Below are 25,517 nucleotides of genomic sequence, written 5' to 3'. Positions count from 1 at the left end.
TATCGTTCTCTTGCTCTCCTGACCAGTGTCCTCTGTTTCACCTTAGAAATTGTTTCCTATGCCAGCCATTCTTCGGGAGGAAAAACTACCACCTGTAATCCAGCTGCTGTAGCTAGTCAATATACTATTATTGCCTGTTCAAGTTATTTGATCTTTTTGTCTTCTGACATCTTCACTCTGATCCACCTTATTTTTCACTCCAGTTAACAATAATAGGAATTAGTAATGGAGAAATGAGCTCTTTACCCCTTATACTTTCTTGTGCCTCCCAGGCATAATATGAACTTGGTGGTTCAGTTGGAACCTTGTGCAGGAGGGCAGAGTTAAAACCTGATTCAGAAGTCCCCAATTTTATTTTACTTTATTTTTTAACATTTCATTATAGCCCCATATGAGTATATGCCTGAGAGAAAGCGTAAATGCACAGAGCCAGATTTTCCTTGGAGGGCTCTATTCTGCACGAGGTGTTAAACAGCTGCACAACCACAATATCTGCCTGGAGAAATCCTACTGCAATAAATGGAATTACCTGCATGGTGTAAATAAGAGCAGATTCTAGCCTTAAGGCTACTTGCAGTTATTTTGATTTTCATTGCTGGCCAACAGATGAATACTCTTTCCCACAACAGCCTGCCAATAAAATAGCACTGTTGTTATGAGTCTGATGTTTTCCTGTCTTAATTAATTGAAATTTTTATTAAAATTCAGTGGTCATCCAGAAAATGCCAAAGTATTTGGGAAGCTTTTTTTACCTCATTTTAATTGTTGTCAGTGCTGTTCAAGGTATATGCTGTAAATTGAAAAAAAAGTGTGATACCTTTTGATCAAATCTCAAACTGAAGAAAGCTTGCCTGATGCTCTAAATAATAATTTTTTAAAAAATCATGGCTATTAATTTATATAATGTATAGGTCTCAGAATTCATCATGTGTGCTGTTGAGGCCTTCTCTTACAGGAAATGATAAATGTCATCTCTATTTGCTAATTCATCTCTTTTTAGCTGGATTCAAAGGCTGATGATTCTCAGCTGTAAGGAAGTGTCTCTGTGACACAAGCTCAATATTTCTGGGTGTTGCATTTATTAGAGGAAATGCTCACTAGACAGAAAAAATGACTGCAGAAGCTTTGCCAAAGTATCTTAGGGGGAAATCTTCAGTATTTTGTGTATTTATTCAGAAGAAAAAAAGAGAGCACAAAACTCCATTGATTTTTGTTATTCTCTTTTGATATCAAGTACATGCAGTGTACAGTGTGAAGGAGGGATACATGTATTTTGAAGCTGAATTTCCAGGGATAGTTTAGATTGTGCTGATTTTGGTAATATGACAACAGAGGAACATGCTGGCCCCAAATGGGCTTTTTCAGAAATGTGAGCAGGAAGAAAATTGGGCCAGAGGTTTCAGCTGGCTTTTCTTAACCTGTACTTCAGTGTTTGCATGCTTAGGTGTCTTTCCATTAAAATAGCAGGGATGCTCCAAGGTAAGCTAATTCCAAAATGCTGGCAGCTTTGTATTTTTTGGCAAGTCTGCATTTCATGGATAATAAGCTTTCCTCAGGCTTTCATTTTTTGGCTGTGAAGGTGATTCATCCAAAAGAGAGCCCTGCTAGTACTGTGTGGAAATCGGCTTCAGAGCTCATTGGCGCTGGGCACTTCAGACAAGCTTTTAGTGTGTGAGGAGCTGATCTGCTTATGGCCTGCAGAGCTGCTGCCAGCTCCCTGTGCTCATGTAAGGAGGGCACAGGTTTGGTGCTGACAGGCAGCAGAGGATGATGCTGGAGCTGCTGCCCTGTTTTCCCTGACTGGAGACACGACAGTTTCTCTGTCTTTGCAGAGGCTGTGTGAAGTTGTTCAGTATTTATTTGTAAAGCCATGTGGGGAGGCACATTCCCACCCCCTACCAGGCAGAGGAGCATTAAGTCAGCCTAGGAGTTCTATGCAGTGTGAGGAGGCTGGGCTATAAAAAGATGTTCAGTTGGAGCGGAGTGGGATGGCAGTGAGGGTTCTGGAGATTGGGTCTTGTGTTTGAGGTGCAGTCCTGAGACTACCAGGCAGCAGAAGCTGTTTTCTGAAGGGTGAGCAAACTGTTGTTAATTCCACTGGTTGTGTGGGAGCTGATGGGGATGTGCTGTGTGTGCCAGCTGATGGTGGTGGGCGGTGGTGGGGCTGAGGACATGGTGGATTTTATACCCTCAGGTACTTCAGGTGAAGCTGTGCTGCTTCTTGGGTAGATGAAACTATTTGCAGGACGTTGTCAGAGTTCTGTGAGTGGCTGTCTGGCCATGGGGCAAACTGAGCAGAGACATGGAGTGTGTTGGCTCAGATGCAGGAGTGAGAATAGTTACATTTCTTTCAAGAGCAGCTTGATGCCAGAAGTGGTGGCATTGCTGTTAAACACCTCTTGAGCAGTTAGCTGAAAGAGCTGGTGACTCTAGAAGTGGGACCACAGGCAGAGACAGCCTGGTCCTGTGTACTGTGGCAGAAAATTCTGATTCTGACTGTACTGAACCTGATCTATCTCTTTGTACTGTTGCTTTACCTGAGCAATCAGTGATTCCCATGTATGGCTTGGGATGGGTGTTGTTGCAAGGATTAGGGGGCCTGATGGATCTAAGCCAAATCTGAGTGGTCAGTTTGCTTGCTGTGTGCTCCTTGGTGTATCCCTTATTTTTCATGTTATCTGGAGTTTGCTGTTGCAGGGTTTTTGTTAGGGCCAAATCTGAGTGGTCAGTTTGCTTGCTTTGTGCTCCTTGGTGTATCCCTTATTTTTCATGTAATCTGGAGTTTGCTATTGCAGGGTTTTTGTTAGGGGAGTTATCCCTGTCCTTTGTTACTCTTGTTACAAATTATACTGTTTATTGCATTATGTAACTATAAAGATATACAATTACACAATCTGTCTTCGTACTTTAAAATAGTAACCCTCCAACATGAAGCTGCTTACAGAAAAACTAACTTTGCATGGCAGATCTTCTCCTAAAGAAAGCTCAATTATTTCTAAGATATGTGTTCTTTTAAAGCTGTCAAGGGCTAGGATAATATTAAATACATACAAACAAATGTGTACTCGATTTGATACTTGGGTGTCTGGTTGTGTACTGAAGTAGTGCTGTGAAATAAATGTGTGGAAAAGCTAATTGACTTTGACATGTTAAACATGTTGGATAAAAGCTGATCGAGGCTGTAGAGAGTTCTGGTAATAGCAGAGAGTACCATTATGAATAATCAGCCTTTTTTCTAGATAGCAGTTTCATTCTTAGGCAGAATAAATGATTTTGCTCTCAAATGTACTGTTGCTGCACTTTTCTTCATCTCTTTCTCTCTCACACTGATTGAAAGCTCTGGTGAATTTTATTTGATTCCCCCACATGGTAAAAATTTGCAATGGTATGAAAGTTATGAGAGAACAATTCTACTTAAAGGAAAGGTTGAAATGATAAATGAATTAATTGACAGGCAGCTGAAAATAAGTCTTCTGGTCATCTGAAAAAATGATCTGCTACAAATACAGCTGTAGTGGCTTTTAGCAAATGCCAGACTAATGTGAAAAAATGTGTTTGGACTAACTTTTTGCAGCTCTACAAACACACAGTGCTCCAGCACTTGGCTCCCTCTTAACTGAAGGGTAGAATGTATTCTATTCAGAAAGAGGTTGCCAGAGTTTGCAGTCCTTTTAGTTTTCATTGCAAGTTTAGGCTATTGTCCTTCAATTCCAAAGGATCTTCCATGTTCTTGTGAGCACCTTCAAAGTCACACATACTTGTAGGAGACTTTAAAACCCTGGAATGCTTTTGTGTCATCCACCTCTTCCACTGCCTGTTGGTGGCAGTCACATCCTGGGGTCCCAGGCTCTGATTGCTTGAGCAAGGAAGGAATTTCCCAGATGTCATGACCAAGCCAAGAAAGTAAGTTAATCTTGCCTCTGTAACAAGTCCCAACCTGTAACAGGAGCTGGGATGACTGAAGTCTGTAGTCCATAGGGTTGGAGATGGCAAATCTGGAACAGCCTCAGGGAAGAATGTTGGCAGATGGAGGGGAGGCAGGAAGGGAGTTTATACTGGTGTGGTTGCTGCTGCTGGAGTTGTTTTAGAAGACATGGTAGTTTTACAGAACCTTTCTACTTCTGCCTTTCTCTCTGGAGAGAGTAATCCAGTTTTTACTGATCTGTATGATATTGGGAAACTGTCTCTACTAAAGTTCTGTGCATACTTTGGATAATCCTTGGCGTTTACTCTCTCTTTGGACAGAAGGTGTTGAGAATATTGTCTCTTTCAAGCTGAGAAGAAGAAGAAGATAGAAATTTCTTTCTTTCTTTCTTTCTTTCTTTCTTTCTTTCTTTCTTTCTTTCTTTCTCTCTCTCTCTCTCTCTTTCTCTCTTTCTCTCTCTCTTTCTCTCTTTCTCTCTCTCTTTCTCTCTTTCTCTCTCTCTTTATCTCTTTCTCTCTCTCTTTCTCTCTTTCTTTCTCTCTTATTTCTTTCTCTTTCATTTCTTTCTAGTTCTGTTTTTATGGCTGTTCTCATGTCTGTTTTTTACCATCTATAAAGTCTGGTTTGTTTATAACTCTGTTTTCCTTATTGTTTGAGAACAAGACTGGACACAACCAAAATTCCCCGTGGCATCCCTGGAGACACATCCTCCCTGCTCTGTGCTTGTAATCCTTTGTTTATGGTATTTCAGCCAATTCTCGATTAAGGATCATGTGACAGTGTTTATATTCAAACTGAATGCAATTAATAAGTGTCAAGACATCATGAAATGCTGTGTGAGTTGTGTGCTAAAAGACAAATGTTCTATATCTAGGCCTTTTCCTTTAGGCACTAATTAGATAATATATGTTTGAAAGGGTTGAGTCTGTCAGTCAAGCCATAGATCTGTAAATCCATGTTGAAATTCATATGGCAACACTCATCAAAAACACTTAAATGTGTACTTAAGTTTTTTCTCTGTTCAATCAAGTACATAAGCATGTGCTTAAGATTTGGGTCTCCAGGCAGACCTGTAGATATTAATGAATAAATGTTTCTCATCTCTATCCTCCAGATCTCCATCTTGCTACCAGGAAAACGGAAGCCTTTATTTACCAGGAGCAGAGTAATTCCAAATTTGAAACTTCAATAGATATTTAGTGTTCTTACTTAAAGCATTGGAGTTTTTAAAAAGAGTGCTTAGGAATGCAGTTGCTTTCCTGTCTTTTAGATGTAGTTAAGGTCCTTTATGGCAAGTAATAGAACTCATCAACAAAACCTTATCAGTGTCTCCATTTCACATCGAGGACTATTTGTGGCAACCTTTTCCATTGGCCCCTTAATAGTTCATTTTGAAGTCAATTTTACTAAATTTTGGTACATGGCCTTTTCATTCTCCTGAGCTGGAAAATAAGAAGCCCTAAGACAGAATGCAAGTGTCACTCAAACTGACACTGCAAATTTACAGAGGACTTCTCAGTTCCCAGAAGAATTTGGGCATTTACCTGTGAGCAAAGTGTCAAAGGACCTTTGAATATTGCCTGTATGGCAAGGAAAGGACAGCCTTGAGGCATTTAAGAGCAAACCTGTCACTTTTGGGGGTAGTTAGGCCTGCTGGTGCTCCTGGCTGGCTTGGATAGGCAGTCTTTACCATGGCTGTGTAGATTCTAGGCAGTTTGGTAGGGGTGCCCAGAACATCCTTCTCTTTTGGGCTAAAACTGCCACTATCTCACTTATATGCGTCTTTTTTTTTTTTTTTTTTTTGCCTGAAACCTCATCCTCCAAAAAACTGCAGGCTATAAACTACTAACATTTTTCAGGAAGGAAAGAGTAAGAAGTAAGAAGTGAAATAGATTCAAAGAGGGTGAGATAAGTTTAGCTGTTCTAGAGGACCAAAATGGAAATGAAAGCTTGACTGGGACAAAAACTAAGGTTTCCACTTGAGTCAACCAACCACAACTCTTGAAGAAAATTAAGCTCCAAGTCCTGAGTGGTTCTGGGAACTGGTATTCAGAGTACCTGTTTGAACATGGTGACCCACATCTGGAACAGCTGTAATGCTATAAGCTAAGCTTATGTAATTATAACACAACCACTCTGAAATCTTTCTGTCTATTCTGTCAGGACTCACATGTTTCTCTAAAAAGCAGAGTTAATACATTTAAAGACAGTGGCCACTACTTGGCCTGCCAACACAGCCTAGGCTACTGTTAGGATGAAGCTATGGGAATTTGCTTCTGCTTTGCACTCCCAAAGGGTATTGGGGACCAAAAATTGTTAATGGGTAGAACTGAAAACATGTTTCAGATCTTCTTGCTAGTCCTTTCCAAGGATTGTCTGTACTGCCCCAGGGTGCTGGCATTATGGTCCTGAAAGAATGGATGGTTTAAAGCCTGAGGGAGAACAGGCTTGCATCCTCCAGAAGTCTTTTACAAAAAACTCCAAGAGGAAAATGTATTCATGTGATACAGTACTATGCTGTGACCAAGTCAGAGTCATAGTTCTTCATGAGAGTTCAAGAAGCCATCAAGTGAGTCCAAAATGTAGTTATGAAACAAGAAGATCAAATTCATAGCATCATTTCAGAATGAGATGACAAGGAGGTCTGAATTAGATTTTGGTGACCTCCAACACAAATTGAGGGTAAGTCAGTGACTGGTGGTGTAAAATCTAGTGGGTGATTCCACTTCTTGCTTCCTCAGCTGACTGTTGTATCCTGATATGAGGCAGCTGAGTTTCACCCAAGGCATATTTTAGTCAAGGTAAGCTTTTCTGAGAGCTCTGAGCAAGTCCTCAGGGACATACTTGACTTTGTGCTGTCTGCTGATGCCCCAGCATGCTCACAAGAGATGTTGTTTTGTTCAGTTGAGTGCTGTTAGCAACAGGGCTGGAGGCCAAGCTACCAAAACCCTTATGGCTGGGAAATAGGCAGTGAACTGGCAAAGGCCTATGAATACGTGCAATTTTTAGCACAGTTTGGAGGCAGGCCTGTCTCATGTGATGGTGAGTAACCCAGTACGATTTTCTGGCAAGTGGCGACTCGATGCCAGCATTGTGAATAATCCAGGGCAAAGCAAGGTCAAGTGTTCAGGCAACACAGGTGTTCTTAAATAATCCATGGACCATGAGTAGCTTTTGTGATTTCTCACCTTCTTTCCCTCCGTCTGTTTTTCTGTTGTGTTCATACAAGATCTTCCAGTTCCAGGCCTAAGTCCTGAAAACTGAAAGCGGCCTCCTTGATCATGCACAAATGGACTGTCAAAATGGATTGGAGGCCATCATTCTGTCAAAGATACACTGGGAAAGATTGTGGGGTCAGAGCTTAGCACTTGATCTGAAAAGGTAGACTGACTGTTGAGGTGATGCATGCAAGGAAGAAAACCCTTATTCTGTATCCCTGGCATTGAATTTCAAGATCGGTTTTTAGAGGGATTTATGTTTTCCTACTGCAAAACCCCTGGTCTGTGGTGGTCTGCCTTGGTCTCCTGAGCCTTCCCATGTCTTCACATTCTTCTCTCAACATGTGTTTGGGCTAATTCCATCATTAAGCCAAAATCAAGATTTGGGCAAAGTGAGACACTGTAAAGTCATCTCTGGGAACACGGGCTGAATTGACAGCCACAGAGATGTTTCTGCTTCTTTCTTGCTTGTTTTTAATGGGGTCAGTCTTTATAGAGCCCATCAGACCCAAAAGAAGTTACTGAGTTCTGAGAAGTATTGATTTGGGCTGAATTGCATTGGGGAATGGAGCTGCTGTACAGCAGAGGAGCTGGGACAGAAAAAGAGAGGTTGGTTCTTGGTTTGAAAATCCAAAACTTGCAGAACTTTTCTATTTCATAGGGAAAAGTGGAAAGTGTGAAACTTCAATTTGTTCTTTGGGTGAGTTAAGGGCTTATTGTGCTTACTCTTCCTTTTTCTCTTCATCTTCTTCCCCTTCCTCTGTCCCTTACTTCTGTGCTGTCTCATGAGTCAGAGTGGGTGTATCACATGTAATTAATCTCCATTGCTGTTCATGTTGGGACAGCTACCTTACACAACTGTCTTTCATCAAGAAAAGTCTGCCAGCTGAACGACCTGCAGCACATTGCCAGGTGACCTATTCCACTTCAGAGGCTGCTGTGCAGTTTGATGCTTGTTGGATTAGGAAGTGTGACCACAGCAATTAGCAGGAAGTCTCTGGATCTGGATGCAGCACATTACATGCAGTCTGGCCCTTGGAAAAATCTGACCTTGCAAAGTGAGAGTGGGCAGGCTGGGTTGGAGTGCAGAGATGAGATGGGCAGGAGAGGATGTGTGAGAGATGAATTTAATGTCACAGAGCTTGTCATGGGCTAAGGCTGGACATGCTTTTTTTAGAGGCTGTAAAAAGAGTTGCTTGCAGCTATGTGACAGAGAAAGGTATGAGTTAAAACAGATTGACTTCCCTCCTCCAGCACACACGTGCTCCTTAAATACCAGGGGAATACAAAGGGAGCAAGTCTTTAAAAAAAGATTTGTTCTATAGACTGCAAAGATGTGTGATTACTAGCAGTCGTACAATTTATGGCAGGCAAATGTGCATGTGGGGCTTTTATGATGTGCAAATAAAGCAAGAAGATAGAGGGAAGGAAAAGGCATACTCTCCAAATGCCCATCTTTTCAATCAACAAATGTTGCCTTAGAGGCAAAAGCTTGGGTGTTTCTTTTCCCCTTGGTGTTCTGTGTGCTTGTATTAGTCACACCCATTTATTTTTGGCATAATTCATGCACTATTTGAAACTTGGCAAGAGTAGGGATGTTATGGCCAACAGTCAGTCTTGCTTCAGGAGTTTCTATGAATATGAATGCCTGAAGTTCACATAAGCTTACTCTGTTACTATAGTGACAGATTTGTTGTGAAATCCTTGTATTTTTAAGGCTAGATCTTGTAAATTAACTTCATCTTCACTAGGATGTGTGATGCTTGTGATTTGTACATGTATTGTTCTCAGTGAAGTTGCAAATATTAGGAGAATGGGCAAATTTGAGGATTTAATGAAATTATATTTAATCACAAACAATTCCAGCACTTAAGATCAAAGTAAACTAGTTTTGTGTGCCATCCAGGGATGGGCTGAGTGCCCCCAGCTTGAGCAGAGCTCAGAAAGAGTTGAAGGTGATGAATAACACAGCTCAAGGTGCTGCAGAATGGTGCCTTACATATAAATAGTGCAGTCCCTGCTGAGCATCCGACACCTACGGGGATGTGCTCAGTTGTAAAACAACACAATAGGAAGGGTAGGAAGTGTCTCATAGAAGCAGAAGAGTAAAAACCTGCTGGCCTTTTTTTTTTTTAGAATTTTTTTAAAATTTTTTTAGGGGAATATTAAAATATACTTTAGCTGTTCTGCTTGCTCAGGGATGTTTGAGTCTCAGTTGACAATGAGCCCTGTCCAGGCAAACCCCTGCACTGCAGTCCATATGTTCTGTGTGGAAACAGGGGTCATTGCAGGTTCAGGGTCTTACTGTGTCTTCATGAAGGGGCCATCAAATACACATAACAAACTAACTTGGGAGTGGAGAGGAAGTAGGAGCTTTTTTTTTTTTTTTAAATTCCTGCTGTTTTCTTTCAGTGGACTAATCATGGTGTAATGTAACTGTAATAGTTAACAACCCCACCACCCACCCCTCTCCCCATGCCCCTCTCCCACAACAAATTGGCTTTCCAGATAGGCAGGATCCTTTTTTAAGAGATTGTGGAGCCCACTTTTCAGTTTGTAAGGCCCTAAGCCTCCCAGTGTTTGCAGTTTTGAAGTAAATGCAGCTCCATGAAGTGTGTAAGGTTAAACCTGTGTTCCAGCCTCTTCAGGATCCAGGTCCAGGAATGACTTACACCAAGCACCTAAGAAGGGAAAGGAATGCCAAATTAATGGCTTTTCTTACTCTTTGACTTGGGTGCCTCTGGTATGGGGTTTATGGGATGCTGGGTCATTGCCATTCTGCTAGCAGGAGTGTGCTAGGGAAGGGGGCAAGGCTCTGCAGGCCGAACGACCTTACAGCAGTAGTTTAAGGGGATAGTTCTCATTATGGAAATGAGCTGACTTGCAAAACTCTATTTTTATACCAAGCTGATTTTGATTAGACCAGTACATAAAAGTATCTGAAACACAAAACTTTGATTTTGTGGTTGCAATCTTTAAATATTTAAAAACTACTAAAATACTTTTAAGATTTGTTTCATCTTTACTCGAAAACCGCTCCCCCAATTCATGTCAAGTTTCACTTTTATGCTGATTTTGCGGTCAAGGAAAAAATAAAGCTGTGAGATTTTGAAGTGGGAAAAAAAGGGTGCTGGTGGCAAGAGGATAGGCTAAAGAGTCTCTGAAAACTTTTAAAAATACATTTTTGCTGAAGGTTGTGCAATAACTATGTGCAATAAGAAATGTGCAGTCTTGCCAAAGAAATTATCTGATTTCCCTTTTAGAGTACAAAATGAACCTATTGGCAAATTCAACAGCAGTCCAAATTACCAGTGACTTTTTTCCAATGATAGGATGGTGAGTTAGAATAATTTGTCTTTTATAAGGATTGCAGCTTTTCCTATAATAAAGGATGGATATGAACTATATTTTATGGACAGTCAGAATCTTTCTAAGAACAAGATGAGCGCCTGATAATTATAGAAATACATTAATGAAGTAAAGCATGTGCAATTCTAAATTAATGCAAAGAAAGACTCCTGAGCAGTTTCTCAGGGCACATTTGGAGCTAGAAAGGGAAATTACAGATGAATCACAGTTGCTGATGGTTTTTCTTGTCATCTCTGAGGTCAGTGAATGTGTATGTCTGTACTGCAGAGTTTACAGTGCACTGCAGAGCTCAGAGGTACACGGAGTCACCTGGGACTCTCCTCCATCTCCTGTCTTGTTAAGCTGTGACCCATCACCTGACACAGTTACACTTTCTGTGATTAGCAAGTATCAGGTTCACTTCTCACCTGGCCACAGCCTCTAGTTCTACTGTACTAGCTCTTGTTCCAGTGCATCACCACTCTCACAGTAAAGAATTTCTTCCTAATATCTAAACCTCCTCTCAGTTTTATGCCATTTTGCCTTGTCCTGTCATTACATGCTCTTTTAAATAGTCTCTCTCCATCTTTCTTGTGGACTCTCTTCAGGTATTGGAAGGCCACATTTAGGTCATTCCAGAGCCAGAACAGCCACTTTTTCAGGCTGTACAATCCCAATCCTAATCCCAACCCCAATCCCAATTCTCTCAGCCTTTGTCGTCGCAGAGATGCTCCATCCCTATAATCACCTTGGTGTCCTGCTCTGGACTAGTTCCAGCAGGTCCATGTCCTTCCAGTGCAGGGGATCCCAGATCTGAGTGCAGCACTGCAGCTGGGGTCTCACCAGAGTGGAGCAGGAGCAGCAGAATTCCTCCTCACATGCCCCCACACTGCCTTGGATGCAGCCCAGGGCACATTTGGTTTTCTGGGCTGTCAGTGCACATGGCTGGGGTGTATCCAGCCTCTCATCCACCAGCACCCCCAAGTCCTTCTTCCCAAGGCAGCTTTCCATCTGTCCAACCCCCAGCCTGGACTGATACCAGGGGTTGCCCTGAGCCAGGTACAACACCTTGCACTTGGTTTTACTGAATCTCATGAGATTCCAGTGGGCCCAATTCTCAAACTTGTCCAGATCCCTCTGGGCATCACCACTCAGCTTGGTGGCGTCTGCTGAGGGTGCACTTGATCCCTTTGTCCATGTCATTAATGGAGATATTGGTCCCAATATGGATCCCTGAGAGATACCACTTGTCACTGATGTCCATCAGGGCTCTGAGAGATTGACCCTCTGTATGCAAACATCCAACCACTTTCTTATCCATCCAACAGTCCACTCATCAAATCCACCTCTCTCTGATTTAGAGAGAAGGGTGCTGTGGGAGACCGTGTCAAGGGCTTTCCTGAAGTCCAGATAAATGACACCAGTAATGGTTCCCTTGTCCATCGATGTAGTCACTTCATCATAGAAGGCCACTGGGCTGGTCAGGCAAGAGTTGCCCTTGGTGAAGCTGTTCTAGCTGTTATGAATTACCTCCCTGTTCTCCATGTGCCTTAGCAGGGTTTCTCAGAGGATCTGTTCCATGATCTTCCCAGGCACAGAGGTGAGGCTGACAGATTGGTGTTTCCCAGGGTCTTCCTTTTTAAAGATTGGTACAATTTCCCCCTCTTCCAATCACCAGGGATTTCACCTGTCTGCCATGGCTTTTCAAATATCATGGAGAGTGGCTTGGCAACTACACCAGTCAATTCCTTCGGGACTCTGGACCACATCTTGCCAAGCTCCACAAACTCAGTTTCCCTCATTTTCTGTTTATGTGCAGTGACTCTGTGCAGGAGACAGTTACCAGCTGAAATCATCCTAGAGAGTGCCAGAAAGATGGACACAATGAGAGAATTTCAGCATTGCTTTTTGCTAGGTGCCCAATTGCTGTGTTCTTGGTGCACAAATGAAACTGGAGCTCAGAGGAGTGTCATATAGAAGGTCTTAGGCAAGCCTGTCTTTAGTCTGCCTGGTGTGCAGCTATCTGCCTCTGGGTGCAGGAAGAAGGCATAAACTGGAACTCAGAGAGGCATCCCAAGGCATCCTTTGCAGTTTACTGCTTGTGAGAGCTGGCTGAGAGCTACTCCCTAGTGTGCTTCCAGAGCACATTTGCTGCTTTGAGTGAGTATCAGAGAGGATTAGTGATTGAGCCCTTTGCTGGGGCAGACTGCTCCACATTATGGTGTGTTGGTTAGGTTTTTGCACACACAGAGAAACTGTGGGCTTTCCAAGGTGGGAATAATGGTCTTCCCTTGAAATATCTTGCTAGGCAGCCTGACCACACTCCCTCAAAGATTGCAGATGAGACTTCTGTCTCCCTTAAAGGAAACAAACACAATGAGGCTGCAGTACAATGACAAATTACTGTCAGGATCAGGAGGCAGGCAATGCTCTGCATGTTATAATGTGGTGTAAGTAGCTCTACTGGCTCCTATCTCTGGCTTATTTTGACATTTTCTGGCAAAGCAACAGGGTGTTGCTCCTCCCTCCCCTTTTGCATTATTTGTTTTGTATGTTTAATTGGCAAATTGGAGCAAGTGTGGAAGCTTGGATGGTTATTTTGCCCAGAGCTTGGCTTTCTAACAAACGTCTGGCCCCAGCTCCAGACCCAGATAGTTTGTTCAGGACACTTAAAAGAAATGCATATTTGCAAGTGGTCCATTGAATGTCACTATGATGCTCTGCAGAAATTCAGCTCTAATGAGGTTTACATGGCTGCAAACAACATGAAAAACAGAAAGCAGTTTGGAATTGTATTTTTTCTTCTTCTTATTTTTTTTTTTTCCTGTCTTTCCAGTTTGGGTTGCTGAGGTCATCTCTTATTTTAACTTAATTTCTTAACCACAGAGGTGTCTTGTCTTCACTCACTCCTGTGGAAGACCAGGGAAGTAATGTCTGTTTAAGGTGCTTGTTAGATTTAACTTACTTGTCTCATTTTATTTTGGGGCAGAGAAAACTCCATGGGAAGTGGAATGGACTGTAGTACTAGAAAAAGTACTGCTGGCTCACCTGTTCATGATGCTATGTAAAGAATAATATTATATAGGACTTGTTGTTACCAGACTTCTGGTATTAAGTATCACTGTACCTCATTATCCTCTGAGGGAGAGGTGAATAGGCATACGTAAAGTTTATAAAAATGAAGAAGTTGAGCAGTAAGAGGTACTATATTCCCCTTGTGCTGCTGTCTTTCCAAGCAAGATGAGGCAGAGTACAAGGAGTAACTAAAAAGAAGTGATCAGGAGCAAATGGACTGCAAACACAATGCCCATAATTAGTGAGACAAGTTGTTTCTTCTTTTCACATGACTGTTATTGCTAATGAGAAGAGTATTTTCTCTACTTCTTGAATTGCAAGTTTCAGGGGGAATTGAAGCAGCTAAAAATTACTAATCAGTGAGCAAAGGGAGAGAGATGTTTTTTCTCTTAGGTGGTATAGGCTTGCTTTCTTTCTGAATTCAGAATTCCTAAATTGAATTCTGGGATTATAGTGCTGGGACAGAAGAGATGTGCAAGGAAACAGAGTCAGCAGCTGAAGTGGCTTGGCCAGGAGTCAGGTCCCTGTGTCTGGCCTCTCAACACTGGGAGGACGTGGCTGCAGGAGTCATGGAGTGGTGTGTGACCTGTGCCAGTTCCAGGTAGGGCCACTGATGTTCCCAGTTAAGAAATGTGCCCTCCCAGGTATCCCTTTGCAAGGTAAGGAGTTGTGCTGCCTGAAGGAGTCTCCCTTCTCAGCTTCCCACCAGTTTGATACTCGTGGGCATGATGATAGGGATCGAACTCCTTTCCTTTCCTTCCCATCCCATCTGCTGCCTGAAGCGTATATGTGCTCACTGCCTGATCTGGTGTAAGTCCAAACAAGCCCACTTACATTTAGACTTCACTGTTCAGTTAAGTGATTGTTAACAAGTCTCATCCCTCTAACTTGGGTGGTTTTTACTAGAGTTTGCTGTTGGATTATTTAGCCTGACTTGTTTAGAATAGAACTTGACTGTGACATGACCTGCTTTCTCTTACTGTCTTCTGTCAGAGGCAGAAGGGTGGGCAGTAAGAGAGGTTGGCCTTCTGTGATCAGAAGAGGGTGTATGAAAGCAGCAGCAGTTATATCCATTACTCCTCTATAAAAGTGTCAGCATTAAGGGTGTGTGTAGATTTTACTTTTGTTAGTTTATGAAATAAGGCCCACATGTAAAGAAATTAACACAAAGGGTGTCAACCGAGTTTGGGAATAATACATTAAATAATGTTATGTGACCTGTGGCAAATATGCATGTACAAGCACTTAGTCCCTGAGCTGTACTTGGAACATAGCTAATTTCTGCTGTTGTTAGTGAATCTAATTCAGATGAGTTGAAGTCTTGCCTCAGACTCTGTATCTGTGCATGGGTAATTACCACAGCCAAGCTGATGTTCAAGGTCTGGAAAGTGTGTCTGATGTCTGAGACTTAGTCATCATACAAAAATTGGGAAAAATCTGTGGCAGGCAAGCTATCTTTCTTGCTATCTTTAATAGCAAATATTAAGTCCCCGGTCCTCATGGGTACTGATTGGTATCATTGGAGCTTGAATACAGCAGTTTGGAATTCTGGTTGCTGTTCTCCTGGAAGCATAGAGAACTATGGCCACCAAAACCATCTAGTCCCTGGTGCATTTTGCAGAAGGATATACTTCTGATCCTTGTGGAATGTTTCACCATGCAAGGAGACAAGTCCTGGTGACAACTCTCCCCCAGCCTATCCAATAATGCAGAAATGTGTTTCTAATCTGGAAGGATTGCTGAAAGAGTTCTTCTCATGGATTTCAAATTTCCTATTTGCCCAAGAGCAGAATCCCTTCAAATTCTTTTCTGGTGAAACCTCAGCGACAATATGAGTAGGGAATTTATCACTTGGAAATAAAATGTTGGATAAATCCATCTTGACCAGGTAAGGAATGGCCTGTGCTGTGATGTTCTGCACACAACTTTACAAAATAGCCCTTCAGGTTCTTTACAACCTCAAGAGCACTTTGCAAGCATCAACTAAACCTGGAAGAGCTCCCTCCTGCTGTGAGATACTAAAGTAGCTGCTACAATTCCCCACGTAAAACTAGGAAGATGACCTTCATATAGTTAAGTGGGTTAACTCCAGGCCACACAATGCATATACAAACCTTGGTTCTTGCTTCTGTGTTTAACCACACCCTTAAAACTGGTATTTCAGCCTGCAGCTTGAAGCATGTCAGGACTGCAGGTGAGAGACCTTGGCTGCAGGGAAAGTAAAAGTTCTGCAGGGGCCAGTTTGTAATAAAAAAACCAGTTACAGTCCCATTACATACAGTCATATCCTGGTTAGATCACAGGAAGTCAAGTTCTTCAGCCAAGCCTGTGTCCAAGTCTGATTTGAAGAAGCAAAAGCCTACTGTATCCTGCTATATAATAAGCCTCCAGCTGGACTCTAATTAGGCAAATGCTATTACATATCAGCCCAGAAATTTGGGCTCAGTGTGGATTCAGTTCTTTTCCCATAGAAGCCAGATGAAGTGACATCTCTGGTTTCAGGCTGGCTCAATCTCTATGTCTTTTGGGGCTGAATCACAATTTCAGTCATTAGAAAAACCCTTTTTGACTGAATTTTTTCGGTGACACTATTTCTTTCTGTAATCAGTGTATAATATAAGAGAAAACAAAACAACTTTGGCTCCTGATTAATTTTTCCCCCCCAGAGAATGGAGGAATCTGGGCACATCAGCTGTCTGGCCTGGAAGCAGCTGGCGGGTTTTCAAATACATGGATGTCTTTCCAGTTTTCGAAGAAGCTGTGTGTGGGTTGGAAGGAGAGCAGGCTGCCTCTGACTGATAGATGAGCTTCGGAAATTCTCCCCTTGTTTTTAGGTATTTTCAAATATTTGGAGAACAATATTAAAATAAATGGCTGACAAAATGATGATTACTCTTTTCAGTATTTCCATGGTTGCACAATAAGGACAGCACATGAAGAAAGAGCCGAAAGTTACATTAGCATTGTAGGAGCAGCAAAAGTGTCAACAATGATTTAAGAACAAAGTCACACAGACAATTTTATTTGTTCCTGATCCTCCTCTGTGATACTTCAGTCTGTTTACACAGTGTTACCCAGACTGACATTTCCTATGTGTGTCCAAATTAGTTTAATTTAAAATTGCAATGCATATTGAAGACAGAGAATTACAGCTCATGTGCAGTAATCTTTCAGAAATTCACCATTGCTACTGATTAGCTTTTATTAACACCACTAAATACAGACTTCAGACAGAATGTTATTTCAGATCACATTAAACTGATGATGAGTGCAATGTTTCTATTGTTTGGAGCTGACACAGATCCAGTGGAAAAATTATTCCCTGAGAGGTACAGATGGATTTTCAGCAAATCAGAAGACAAAATGCATTTGTTTTAAACTCAGTATTCTAGACCAAGAAAATACTCTGAACTGTGTCACATTGTCTTTTAAAAAGGTATGTTTCCAAAATCAGGGGGGAAAAGTATTCTGGATGATAAATAAATCCTTTCAGCTTCAAAGAGTCCACTGTGGTAAGGATGAATGAAAACACAGAGTTTAGGAATATGAGGAAAGTGGTTTAAGTAACAAGACTGAATAGCAAAGCCCATCAAAGCCATTAAGGCATAAACCAACAGATTTTAAAAAGTGAGAGTTGAAGATTATTTAGCATGGTGTGGAGGCTTTGCAGAACCCATTTCAAATGAGGACGGAACAAAAGAATGAGCAATTGCAGCTTTAGGGGAGATTTATTTCAGTGGAAGGGAAAACACTTGCTCTGTGATACCAATTAACCAACAAGAGGACAGCGTCACAAGCCCCTGATATTAAAAATGTAAATCCCAAGCCCAAGGGTGCCTGAAATGCAGGTCATACAATTTGAGGAGAGAATGCATAAAGAGATAAAGAGACTCATATTCAGACCACATCGGCTGCCTGATTATCTCCTTGCCTTCTGCCTATTCTGCTGGTTTCCATAGGAGATTCTCCGCAGAGAGGCACGGGAGGCTCCAGGGGTGAACGAGGATCTCCTTGGGAAGTGGGTTGAAGTTGATCAACTGTGTGTCAGAAAGGTTAGGAAAACAGAAGATTAAAACCTGCTATGGTACTGGGAGGCAAACAGGTGAGGGAGAAGCAACATAAAGGAGCTGTGGCACAGTTTTTGTGACCCTGGGGCTTTGTGTGGGGCTTTAAATGGGTGGTTCCCAACAGAGGGCATGACAAGAGTCTTTTGGATGCATTTCCTTACTCTCACAAGGAGTCATGAACTCAGCTGAGACCATAACATCCAGAAGCAGGGTTTTAGGGTGTCATGAGCAGCATGGGAATCCTGCTGCAGATGTGCAGTTTGCAACTCAAAGGACAGCATGAGCCAGATGGAGCACAAGGATTCTGGCTGGGATACTTTGGACCAGCTGCTTGCTGTGATCAAGGGGGCTGTGGACTTGAGTGGAACAGCTAAAAAGTAATTATCTTTATTAGTACTGATGCAATAAAGGGCCCAAGTTGTCCCCTGAGGATCTGCCTGAACTGAAAACCCGCATCTGCAATCTCACAGGCCTAACACTTGATCCCAAGAATCAGAACGGGCTATTTTGATAATACTAACTCATTTCCATGTTGTCAGGACAAGAGATGGGTGTTGATAGGTAAATCAGCTGAGGTTCTAGCATTAGGAGAATCATATCTTTATTGCTCCAGGTCACCTGGGTTTAGTGTTTAAAGTAAAAGGCTTTAAATGTAGTTTCTGTGGTTGATAGTAACAATCTGATGGTAGAGAAGAAGAGACAATATTGAAAATTCCAGAATATGGCCTCAGACACAAGACTTTAGTATTATAAAAGAACTTTGGATCATGGAAATGCTATTTTTAATGACTGTAGGTGTTTCTTCATTATGTTAAGTAGACATATTGCCACAAGACCAGGCTGCCTTTGATTTATGGTAAAGAGATTGTGATAGGAACTAAATGAAAACTCATAGGAAAATGAATCTAAATAAGAATAATTGAAGAGATTCATGGTTCATTTGCACTTATATTAATCATACCTATTGTCTGAAGAAATATGCTTATCTAAAGCCAAGTGACAGATTATAATTTACTAACTTTGTATTCATGACATCACTGTATTGTCTATTCCATAGTCACAAATGTTAAGCCTGAGCAGTTATTTTCACAAAATACTATTATAGAGTTATAAATGTCATTAAACAATAGATTGAGGTAGTGCCTTGTAACTTCAGTCTCTGGATTAAGAAAATTACATGGAGTGAAAGTATTCTATTTAAAACCAAAACCTTGGCACTGTCTTTTCCATAACTGTTATGCAGCAACTCATTTAATTTGCATCTATTTTCCACTTGTTTTAAATTCTAATCTATAAATTCCATTTTCTCTTTATATTTAAAAACTCTTCTTCACCCGTTTTTGAGGAATATAATCCAAAGGCCAGCACAGCCGTTCCTTGGGAAATGTTACAAGAGGAATTGCAGATTGCTGCTGGGCAATCTGAAATTTGTAAGAGCAGAAGCTGTAGTGGAAGAGGAAGATGCTTTGTATCAGAAAGCCTGGCTGAAAAGACTGTGTTGGGTTATGATAATTACATTCACCTTAAAAAAAAAAAAAAAGAAAAGAAAAAAAGGGCATTTTTACATTTTAGCAGAGCCTATAGCAATTTAATTTATAGGAGAACATTTCTGCTGCTTTTGGACTTCGAGCAGATTCTGTTGCATATTCTCCCATCCAAAGCTCTGCATTAGCAGTGCATCTCAAGGACACGGTGACCATGTCAGAAACAGAAGCAGATAGCTCAGTGAGCAGTTCCAGGTTTGTTAGAAGAAAACCAGCCCTGTTTCCTACATCCTCCCCAGTGTGACGGTGAGATGCCAGAGGTCTGAGTGGCAGATCAAGTGTTTGACGCTCTCTGTTTAAAGCCAGTAGTTTGACTTTCTTTTCTGGAAGTTCTTTTCCTTCAGAAACATTTGGAGCGTTTGTACAAGCAGGTTATTCTCCACAGTGGCCACTAGAGAGAGCGAGTGGCCAAGGTAATGCTTTGCTTAAGCACTGCAAAATATTTCTGAGTTGAAAAGAACACAGCCACCCCCCGGAGCAGCCTATGGAGCACCGTTAGATGGTCTGTCCATTTTGACATCTTTTCTCAATACAGAGGTGTGGCTTGGGGCCTTCATCCTAAATAACTAAGCCTTCCTGTTTCAATGGTGGAAGTTAAGTTACTGGTATCAATATATACTCTTCCCACTGTTGGAGCCATACATTTCAGTTGTTGCAATGCTCTTAATACAGCCCATTGCTCCTGTGGGCAGAGCTCACAGTAGCTCTAAGCAGTCTTGCTGGAGAGATGTGAGGATTTTGCTATTTTTGCTATTTTTGCTATTTTTGCTATTTTTGCTATTTTTCTTATTTTTGCTATTTTCCCTATTTTTGCTATTTTCCAAAATGTGGTGGAAGGCATACCTATATTTCTGCCAGAACTGAGGTAACGTGCATAAGTTTTTAAAGATTTCTGTAGCAGTTGCATTTTGCTCGTGTTATTACATATGTGATAAGCTCTTTTTGTTCATACTGACACTGGACAAGGGGTAAAGGGGACTCCTTTCAGGAAGGCTGATATGGTTCAGAGGTGGATGTTCTTGTTCTTACAGACAGGCCCCTAACTGAGAAGCTGAAGAAATGAGGTGAGAAGTTTAAGGGAAACTATCACTCATTGAGATCTTAACCCACGCTTTAATACCCTGCTGGGATCTCTTCTTATCACAGAAACCACATTTTGCAAATTATTTACTCTAGCAAATAGCCAGGCAGGCATGCTAAGAGTGACTGTAGCATCACACAGGAGTGGGCTGTGAAACAAAGGAACTTGCCAGTGCCCGAGATCCTGTCTCAAAATTGTAATTGCTTAGGGAAAGTGATTCTCTACTTCATAAAATGTTATGTACTGCAAAGTGAATGAGTCATCAATATGGGGATATTACCACCAACTCTTAATGCAACTCTCCCCTCTAAAGGGCAGGAAAGCTGGGGCCTGATTCTGTTTCCATTAGAAACTATGAGGGTTTTGTAGATGATTTCAATGAAGACTGAATCAGACCTTCGTTATTTTTATGGGCTAAATGTCCTATGCATTCAGTGCTTATGCCATTACAAAGACTTATGTTTGTAATAAGAGGCATATTGCTTTGGATATAAATACAGCCACAAGTATCAAATACAAAAAAAAATATTTAAGTACAGTGAGCCAAATTTGTCCCTGTTGCCACTCCAAAAACTTAATAGACTTACACCAGGGATAGCGCAGGAGAACAATAGCAACAGAAGTAATTGGTAACAAAATAACCTTTTAATTACCCTGATCTAACCCCTTGCCCCTCACTCCCAAATTTACTGATAGCAAACAGGAGTGTTCTGCAAACCAGCCAATCCTGTTGCTGTGAAGGGAATATGCTGCTATGTCTAATCCGATGTGACATGACAGAAGATTCCTTATGGATCCTGATGTACAGGGAACCCAAAAATTAGTTGTATATGTGCCTATGTTTTAGAAGATTTTTCCTGTCATATGTTTTGTGGTGTCCCACTTGCATTCCTACAGACTCTGTGCAGTCCTGTTTTCCCCCACACCCCTTAAAGCCCTGTGGCTCTTGTCACGCAAGTGAGAAATTTAGGCATAACAAAGCATGAGGATGAGGTTCACAGACACTAAGTCCAGGGAGGGAAAGTCCCAAAGCTTGCATGAACTGCTGAACTGAAAATCTCATAGAACCCATGTGCAGGAAAAGCAGGACATGGAGATGTGGCAGAATCCACATCAGCTGGATGGGGTTTGTGTGAGTCCCGGCAGAGAAGGAACAGAGGGGCTGAGTTTGCCTGGTGCTTGTCAGACCCTAGAGAACATCTCTCTCCAGTCCAACAGTGAAATGTTCTCAGATCTGTTGTCCTTAAACCTGAGCTGCCTATGGATTTGAGAATCAGGTGTTCATCTGCTTTAATTTTGAATAGATCTCATCTTTGTCTGTGTGGAGGAATAGTTTTTAAAGCAAATTGCCCATGTTTTTTTCTGCTTTCTACAGAAAGGGTATGCCAGGAATTTAAACCTATATATGCAGAAAATGTAAATCCTCATATGGGTCAAGAAAGTTAAGGTGCAGAGGGCAGTTCTGAAATTTAAAAAAACCCAGTCTGTCTTATTTTGAGGGCTCAATGGAGTTTGGGTATGGCATCAATTCACTTAACTGCTTGTCTGCACTCCCTGGAGGAGAATGTTATGTCTCCATTCAGATACTGGCATATCCCTATTTTTATGCCAGCTATGCCAGAGTTACAAAGTTTTAGTAAAGCATGATGAGACATGACAGGGCACACTTTATTGAATAATAATGCCTGCCTAAGTGCATTTTCCATCTTCATTTAAATGCAACACATTTGAAGTAAAGCAGCAATTCCAAAACATGGGTTTGTGCATCTACAGCAATGGGTACCTCATTACTGTTTACATTATGCAAATGAAGGAACAAGAAGCAAAAATATTAATAAGACAAAAATACCTAACTACTGTGGAAATTAGTCACCAGCAGAAACCATGATAACTTCTTATTTGGATGGAATATTTTTTCTTAATGTTTTCCCTCCCTACTGTATTTTTAACGCATTTATATTACTTAAAATGGATCTTTATACACTAGAGGTCTTTAGGAACTGGCAGGAGACGAAAGCCTGTAGCAGCCCTTCCAATGCTGACAGTTTAAACCTAAGAAGCTCTGACATTACTGGGAATCCTTTTGAAGTGCCTGCAGCTTGAGGAAAATCCATCTGTTCCAGAAAAAGAGACTTTTCAATTAAACAACATCTTCTTTTCGATCAAAGATAGATTTTTAAAGACTTTTAAATTGGCTTTACACTGTTGGTATTAAGCAAGGACTGGATTTCACCTCTTGCCTTTCAGGGCCGGAGAGCTGAGCCCCACATGGGCTTTATGCCAGCTGGTTAGCAGACTGGAACCAGAGGGATGGGTTATTTCTTTTAATGGAGGAAAAGGAATTGGCAGCAGGAGTGAGCTTATTAAATTGTCTCGGTCTGCTTTTATTAATGCATTTGTGGAGTCGGCAGGTAGACTCACAGCTGAGAGAATTTCACCAGCAAAGCAGCCTCTTTCGAGCGTGGGCTCGCGTGGTGACTCCAGGATCTTGGCTGAGCTCAGTGTCCTTCCAGGTACAGAGGCCATTTGATTTTGTGTCCCCAGTTTTCATTTCTGTCTTCCAATTCACCTCCGTTTGTGTTTCACTGTGTTGCAAAGCCACTGATGTCTCTAGCGTAGGCAGTGGAGCCAACTCGTACCTTACACATCCACTGTCTGTTAGGGCACTCATTGAAACAAGGCACCACACCCCTGAGCTACCTTTTTGATATTTCCATATCTGCCTTGAAGGTATCTATGTAAACATTACTGCAGAAGAACATTGAAATTGAGCTGCTTCTTCCTTCTATCTGGAGGACAGAAAGATTCTTCTGTGCATTTTCTCCCTGGTCTTTATTTATGCCCATTTGTCTCCCCTCTTCTCTGCTGTTATACTTGGTGTTTTATTTCCCACCAAGCCTCTCATGGAGATGGTACCAGAAGACCTTTTCTTCAGTCTTTGTTCTGAAAGGCTGAGTTCATGCATCATATGCAGCCAGAAATGGAAGGAAAAGGAGAAAGATGGGTTCCCCATGAGTTTAGGACACTGCAATTAATGAACATCTTTTTTCTTGGCTGTTGTCCCTCTCTGCAGTAGTTTGAAGGTATTTGACTTGGGATGTGCTATGCATTGCTTTGGTGGTGAGCTGTTGAACTGAGTGTAGTAAGATTTAGTGGTGGGTGAGTGAGTGAGTGGTAATGATTGAGTAATCCATTGAGCCTGAGCACTGGCATGGGTCACACAGAAGGTCAGCTTGTTGTCCTCAGCCTCTGCTAGGAACATGGCATCACAGGATTTTCTGGGAAGATCAGGTTCTGTTTCTGCGGTTCTGTGGGCTTGGGTTCGTATTTCAGTGTCTTCTCGGGGAGAGCTCATCCCACAAATGCTGTACACCTAAAGAATTGCTCCTGAACCAGCGTGGGAGGCTGTCTCCTGCCATGTTTCCTGCTGTGATCCAAGATGGTGCAAGTGGCTCCTTAAGCCTTTGGGATAGTTTTGTAGTCTTATGGATAGTTTTGTGAGCCTTGTATCAGACATCAATAAATCATCTTGGAGATCTTTCATTACCATATACCTACTATATTTTCTCAATTATCCTTTATGTTTTGCCTTCCTTCCTGCAGAATGGCTGTTTTCCTAGCCCTTGGCTATGAGGACCTCACCCTCCCAGGCTTTGGTTCACACACAGAAGCAGGCAGAAAAGAAAAAGGTCTTGGGGAAATTCTAGGAAGTCATCTATCCAGAACTGAGTCAGGATGATCTGATTTCAGAAAGACTTTTTCCCTCCTGTCAGGGCGAGATCAGGAATCAGTTTTACACCAGATCTCAGTTGGCACAGATGGAAGGATCTGGTAGCACTGATGTATGCCCAGAGTACATCAGCAGGACAGGACAGGAACAGGACAGCCCACAGTGCTCTTTCAGGAATTAAGAATATGCTGAATTATGAACATTACTCCTGGTTTCATCTTAGCTGCAGGCCTTGGTAGGATGGTTTGTCAATGCACAGTTGCTGATATTTATTGCATCTGACTGCACTTCAACGAGCAGAGAACTTCCTGCTGTCCCCCTACCCCCACACACTTCTCCTTATCCCCTGCCTTGATGATCCCATGGGTTTGAAGCTCATCTGTGGAAGTAATTTTTTCTAGTGGGATGCTTGTCAGATCCTGTCAGCTACAAATTGCTCTACTGAAGGTGCAGAAATAGAAATCCTTACCTGTTACTTGTGGTGGTGGTTTTTTCCCCTTTCTGAATCTCAGGACAATAATCTGCAGCAATTCTCCCAACAACTCCCAGTGCAGTTTAACATACTGGGTTTTTTTTAGGTCTTTTATCTGCATTGTCAGCTGGCATCAGCTGATTTGGAAGGTGTGTTACTGTCTAGTACATTGATAGCAATGGAATGTGCTCTTTAAAGTGGAAGACATCAGAGTGAAGTGAGGAGAAAGACACAGAAGCTTCATTGTTATTGTAAGGGGGTTAATATTTTAAACAGGTTTTCACTCTTTTTGGTTTTTTTGGCGCATATTCTGTGTCCCGAGTGTACCTGGTCTAAGGATAAAAGAACAGAAAGAACTGTGATATCTACTTATTTATTTTATCCTGGCATGGCTTTCAGCAGAGATATAACCTGATATATGCATATGCATAAAACCTGATGCAGCATATGCATAAAGCCAGTTTGGTCACTGTATGGGGACACGAGTGACACGAGGCCCCTGTGAGCAGAGGAGTCCACGAGAAATGTGTTTACTTATGGCCAATACATAAATTCAAAGCCTACACTGAGGGTTTACAGCACTCCATGCAGTGTCTGACATACCAAATGAATGTGCTAGAAATCCCCAGCCTTTTGTTCTTGCACACAATCCTGGCAGGATAGCTGCCAATGCTGCTGGTGTTTGTATTACACTTGTAGGTCCAGAGCTTTGGGAAAAAAAGTTACAATTATCCTTGATGTAGATATTTAAAAAGGCAAAAATAACTTAAGTTAGACTTGCTCAAATGTGCATAATTATTTTTGTAATTTTTTATGATAAGTAAAAATTATAAAGAAAATTATTTAAAAACCATTCTAAACACATTGCTTGCAGGTACATCTGTTGATCTTCCTCCAAACAGCTTTACTCTGGATTTGGCTTTGATTCTCTCCAGTTCTCAGGTAACAGAGGCACATCTGATTCAGATTTTAAGGCCTGGAAACCCATTCACAGGTAAAAATGCATCCTTATTGACAAGGGACCAACTCCAGCCCTTGTAGTGACTGTTGCTCACTT

At 41.6% G+C, this 25,517-nt stretch overlaps 1 long non-coding RNA gene across 1 annotated transcript in view; it reads left to right on the top strand.

Annotated features, from left to right (window-relative positions):
• Nucleotides 1-1,796: 1,796 nt before the first annotated feature.
• The window catches only part of LOC110484889 (uncharacterized), a 194,420-nt gene continuing 170,699 nt past the window's right edge, over nt 1,797-25,517 (top strand). The window contains exon 1 of the long non-coding RNA XR_014954055.1: nt 1,797-2,073. This is a non-coding gene — a long non-coding RNA (uncharacterized LOC110484889). The remainder of the gene's footprint in view (nt 2,074-25,517) is intronic.

The sequence above is a fragment of the Lonchura striata genome, chromosome 3, assembly GCF_050655825.1.
Source record: "Lonchura striata isolate lonStrDom1 chromosome 3, ASM5065582v1, whole genome shotgun sequence".
Lineage (NCBI taxonomy): Eukaryota > Metazoa > Chordata > Aves > Passeriformes > Estrildidae > Lonchura > Lonchura striata.
This window is presented reverse-complemented; position numbering and strand designations above follow the sequence as displayed.